The sequence below is a fragment of the Sphaeramia orbicularis genome, chromosome 7 (assembly GCF_902148855.1).
Source record: "Sphaeramia orbicularis chromosome 7, fSphaOr1.1, whole genome shotgun sequence".
Taxonomy (NCBI): domain Eukaryota; kingdom Metazoa; phylum Chordata; class Actinopteri; order Kurtiformes; family Apogonidae; genus Sphaeramia; species Sphaeramia orbicularis.
The window spans coordinates 39,704,564-39,710,955 of NC_043963.1; positions in this window are offsets into that span (position 1 = coordinate 39,704,564).

The window sequence follows — 6,392 nt, forward strand, 5'->3', positions numbered from 1 at the left end:
TGTTTCCACATTCACATACGGGGTCTCTGAATGTCCAAATGGGTAATATATGATGATGACGAAAAGCTGAGAAACTGTATTTTAACTCAATTATTTACTTGTATTGATGGGATTAGTGGATCAACAGTTGTTAAACATTTTAGATCAGTAAATGCCTTTGGTTGGTAGTAGATGTTTGGGTCTTTATATGTTAAAACAATTGAGAAGAGCTAATATTAATCCCAATTGAATGCACTTCTATTGTAAGAGTTACAGACAAAATCAAGTCTTTAAATGTCATATTTTTTGCTGTTCTAAGCTTAAGGAAACAGAAATTTAGTCTGGTATTGCTATCCAGAGTCTGGAACCTGTCGTGTTAGATTTCAGAGAACTAGAAAGAACATAGCAACAGTTTACTGGTTGGTGAATTAAACTTACTGTGTCTTGTTGGAAGCACAGTAAACATACCTTTCTTATGAATTAAGGTTTCGAATGCAGTTGTTTCATAGAGTACAAACAATATGCTGTCCACTACGATTAATAGTGATACAATCAGTCACTGTATCAAACCAGCCCATAACAGAAGGGAGGTCAGATGGATCTGTCATAGCAAATCAAGCATGAGCCATCAGGCAGATGCATCTGTTTCTCAGAGCTTCAGATTAACTTTTGAATGCATTTTGCACGAAACAAAGTCTTTGTATTTTTTCAGTCTTTCTATTTCCAGTATAGAGGGAGAATGTTTATAGTAAGTATAACCCGTTACGATTGTCTAACTTGCAAAATTGTGAACCTATCCTCTAAATCACAGTGTTTCTCTAGGACTGAGGATTCTGCAACAAAAATGTTGTTTTAGGGTGGAATTTTGCCTGGAGTTGGGCATATGGTTGGCAGTTGTACCCTAAAGCTAAAGCTTCTACTGACAACAGTTGTCAATTCACAGAAGACCCACACAAAATCGCTTTCATTCATGAACATTATCAGGAAAGAAAGTAATTTTGTAGTAACTCACTGGCTCAGTTTGACACTTCAGTGTAGATCAGGATGGCGTGAGATGTGCTCTGTGCTGTAAATTTCTGCTAACATAATGCTCTTGTGGTGTAGTTTAACTGTCACTCTGATAGTGTGTATTTTAAGTCCACTGTTGGTGAGTCATTGCAAATAAACTATTTAACAAGTCATTCTGCAAAGCATTTCTAGACATAGAATACATAATACTTGACACTAAATGTGAATTAATATGTGTTTGGCAGGGTGAGGCTGAGACTTAAGGTCAGGGGTGTTATCACAGTTTGAGTTCAGGGTGTTTTCTTTGTGTGAATGTCGTTACGTAGAGACTCTAATTCAGTGATATCTAAGGGGAGTTTCCTGTTTTTAAGTGTTTAACAATTTGTGTAAATGTGTAAAACAGGCAAATATGCAGCCTGATCAAAATTTGTCTCAGTCAGACTCATGAATCAATAAAACACCCCAACACAACCAGCAAGGACAGTCCAACGCCATCTGAATTATCCGATTCTTCAGAGAAGAAATAAGCGGCATGAAATATTTTTTTCAATATTCCATTGACATATTTTGCACTATTGTTCACTTTATGAATTTTAAGCAATTACTTGAAATCAAGATTGTATGTGTATCCAAAGCTCTAGTTTGTTCTTGTTTCGTTGATCTGCAGTATAATTTAACTTAGATATTTCAATGTTGATATTTTAAGGCAAATTATAGTGTAACTCACTGTATTGATCGAACATGTCAAATAATGGAGAAAGTTTGGGTATGACTAAAACACATCTGATTGTTCAATTGTAAATTGAAAAGTGGTTGTTGAGAAGAGGGGTCATTACATATGTCTGTGATGTGTTTCAAACATTTAAAGGTCCAGTGTGTAAAGTTTAGTAGCATGTAAATACAGAAACTAAATATAACATTCATATTTATGTGTTCTTAAATGTATAGCTGAAGAGAAAAAGTAATCATTACTTGCTAATACGCATTACCTGCTAGTGCTAGCTTACTGGTGATAATTGCAGTAGATTGTCAGACTAGGTAAGAAATCCAATGACATGTAAAGTTAGCTAGCAACATACTTGTAACCCATTAAAAGGCACAAAAAACAATTCAAATGCTGCTAACACTGATAAGGAATGATACATGTTTGCTCACTACTGACTAGTCCTTAAAATATACAACAAACCAAAATTCAAATGCTAACACTAGCAAGTAAGCATGAGCAATGTTAGCATTAGTTAGCTAGCAATACACCAGTCACTACCTAGAAGACAAAGAATTAATGCTTCAAATGCTGACACTGGAAAGAATGATAGGTATTTAGCAACATGCTAATTACCGACTTAAACACACACACAATAATGAACACTTTAAACACCAATACTAGCAAGTAATGTTGGCAATGTAGCAATATGCTAGTCATCAATTTAAAGAACCAAGATACAAACAATTCTAATGCTAATGCATACAAGTAATGATAGCGAGCATTAATTAGCAACATGCTAATCACCAACTAAAAGACAATAATGAACAGTTCAAATGCAAACATTGACAGGTAATGTCAAGTAATGTTAGATAGCTAACAAAACACTAGTTACCGACTAAAAGACACAAAAAACAATGACTGCTTCAAATGCCAACATTCGCATGTAATAACTGTGAAGTCATGTTTTCATCTGGTTACAATCTGCAGCTTCACTGTTAGACGTTACCAAATATTACACACTGCACCTTTAAGTCTCTGTGTTGTGTTTTACCCACATTTGTGAGACAGTAACAGTCATGTCATTTAGTCTTTGTGTGTTGCTTCTTCAGTTCTTAGTGTAAATGAGTCTCACTAGAAGCAGCCATCATCAGTTAATGATTCATGAAGACATTGAGTGAAGGCCATATGGACACATTTTCCCATGTTTCCCCTTTTTCTCAACACATCACTATCATCGCCAAGTGTAGTGCACTGATTGTGTTCTAACTGTATCGACTGGTTAGAGTGGATCAGGAGGCCGAAACAGTTTCATGTTTTACAAAAGCCATATAATCCTGTGAGGGAACAGGTGTGTGAATGTGGGAGGCAGCCTCCTCCTCTCTATATTAATGTGTTGTATAAAAAAAATTAAAAAAAAAAGTCTATTGATGAAAATCATGAAGATGATTCCTACTGTCAGCAGTGTGCTTTGGTTTGGTTCTGCTGTCATTCAATTAAACACAAGCTGCCTCACCCTTTTGTGTTGGAACTAGGATGACGGATGAAATGTAAACTTTAACTGACATGTGATGCTGAATTGAAACTTTAGCCAGGGTTCAGGTTTGAGAGTTAAAGCATGTTGTGGGTAGCAGCAATCATCTCAGCCCTCTTAATTTACCTCTATGCACAACAGTCTACACTTCAGCTGCATATAGGCCTATGTGTGTGTGTTTGTAAAGCCATTTCCTGCATCTTAGTTGCTTCCTATGTCTAAATAGTTTTTCCTTATTAGTTCTCATATCTATCATTTACGATTCAATGTATGCTGTTGTGTCGGATTGGGCAAAATAAATCACACAAAAAATTCCTCAAAAATATAATTTTGTCTGTCATATTTTAACTGTGTAATGGACAACATTAAAAATAACAATAACTGTTATGTCCTTGTTTTTTTTTTTTTAATTCAAATAGTCCATTTCTGTTCATGAACAGTTAAAATGTCATAGTGGTCAAATCCTTCCAAGACTATCACAAACTGATTCTCAGACTCTTGGGACAGATCTCCATTTGACTTTAAATTATAATGTTTTACTATCCTACCAAAATACAACAGATCTTCTTTATTTAGTGTGAGATTATGACACTAGGTATCATGTAGGTGAAGGAATGTGAGTGAATTAATATATACTGAGTATATCTTAGACAAATGTGATGCTGGAGATGTTTCTGGGACTATACAGGTAAAGGTGTGTGTGGGGGTGAGGGGGGGTCTGAAGTTTCATTTGTGTATATTTGAATGTGTACTGTCATTTTATGCTTCATTCCTTGTCTGAATGTCCGATTATGTGTTACATAACCTATGTAATGACGACAAATGTATATCAAGTCCTTTACAATCCTACCCTTTAGGACATTTGATGCCTTGTATAGGGAATAGACTGACATCATGAATATCTGCAGAGAATTTACTGTAAATTAACTATTCTAAAGGCAATAGTAGTGTGTACAATAAAAGGCGTCTGTAGGCCATTTCTCCATTCGCACCCACACCCACACCACACTGTACAAAGGAAGACCAAAAGCCCCTATATTAAACAGCATGGAGAAAACATCTCTGTTGTCCTTACAGTGTCTTTGTCTGAATCCTGTGTTTTCTTTTCTTTTCATCGTAAAAGTTCAGTTTGTAAGATTTTGTGGAATCTCTTCAGAATTAGCTTTTTTATTGGCTGATGAGGTATTGTGAAGGTGCTGTGTCCAGTGTCGTCTTCGTTACCTTTACCAGTTTCTTTAAACACATTCTCTACTACTCGTCGCATTAATTTCAAATTTCATGAGTAGCTTCCTTGGGACAATATCTACAAAGTTTGTTCAGTTACACAGTTAGTACAGAGAAATTTGATTTTTTTTTTATTTTTGATGAATTCTTGAAACATAAAAGATTTTCCTTTACTTATAATGGGCCTTGGTTCATAAAAGGAAATGGGTAGAGATATCAATACAGTTCCTATTGAGAACTGATAGGAGGTCATATGTGGACTTTGATTTAATTAGTTGAGTTATCCTCCAGTGAAAGTACCACCCACTTCTACTGGGAGATTGATCTCCTGCATAAAGACCACAGGGCTCTAACATAGCAGAATCTGAAAACCTCACAAATTCAACATGTAATTGATTCATGATAGAACATGCTAGTGAAATACAGGGGGATTAGTCATATTTTTTTTTAATCTACAGAGGGTGCATGTCTTCTCCTGCAGAATCTGTCATGTTTCTACACTATCCAAGAACTGACAACTGACATTTTTTGGTTTTTGTCTGTGTTTTAGTTTCAACTCTGGGTTCATCTACCTGATTGGAAAGGGAGGGTGACATAATATTCAGTGGGCTGTAATCTGCATCCTCAATATTTATAACTTTGTCAACTTCAATCACTGATAAGGAGTTCAACAGAATCTTAACAGCTTTCATATATATGATAATGCTGTGGAAATACACTATATTGCCAAAAGTATTTGCTCACCTGCCTTGACTCGCATATGAATTTCAGTGACATCCCATTCCTAGTCTATGGGGTTCAATATGACGTCGGTCCACCCTCAACTCTTCTGGGAAGGCTGTCCACAAGGTTTAGGAGTGCATTCATGGGAATTTTTGACCATTCTTCCAGAAGCACATTTGTGAGGTCACACACTGATGTTGGACAGAAGGCCTGGCTCTCAGTCTCCGCTCTAATTCATCCCAAAGGTGTTCTATGGGGTTGAGGTCAGGACTCTGTGCAGGCCAGTCCAGTTCATCCACACCAGACTCTGTCATCCATGTCTTTAGGGACCTTGCTTTGTGCACTGGTGCACAGTCATGTTGGAAGAGGAAGGGGCCAGCTCCAAACTGTTCCCACAAAGTTGGGAGCATGGAATTGTCCAAAATGTCTTGGTATGCTGAAGCATTCCCAGTTCCTTTCACTGGAACTAAGGGGCCAAGCCCAGCTCCTGAAAAACAACTCCACACCATAATCCCCCCTCCACCAAACTTTACACTTGGCACAATGCGGTCCGACAAGTATTGTTCTCCTGGCGACCGCCAAACCCAGACCCGTCCATCAGATTGCCAGATGGAGAAGCACGATTGGTCACTCCAGAGAAGGCGCCTCCACTGCTCTAGAGTCCAGTGGCGGCATGCTTTACACCACTGCATCCAGCGCTTTGCATTGCACTTGGTGATGTATGGCTTGGATGCAGCTGCTCGGCCATGGAAACCCATTCCATGAAGCTCTCTGTGCACTGTTCTAGAGCTAATCTGAAGGCCACATGAAGTTTGGAGGTCTGTAGCGATTGACTCTGCAGAAAGTCGGTGACCTCTTCGCACTATGCGCCTCAGCATCTGCTGACCCCGCTCCGTCAGTTTACGTGGCCTACCACTTCGTGGCTGAGTTGCTGTCATTCCCAAACACTTCCACTTTCTTATAATACAGCTGACAGTTGACTGTGGAATATTTAGGAGCCAGGAAATTTCACGACTGGATTTGGTGCACAGGTGGCATCCTATCACAGTTCCACGCTGGAATTCACTGAGCTCCTGAGAGCGACCCATTCTTTCACAAATGTTTGTAAAAGCAGTCTGCATGCCTAGGTGCTGGATTTTATACACCTGTGGCCATGGAAGTGATTGGAACACCTGATTCTGATTATTTGGATGGGTGAGCCAATACTTTTGGCAATATAGT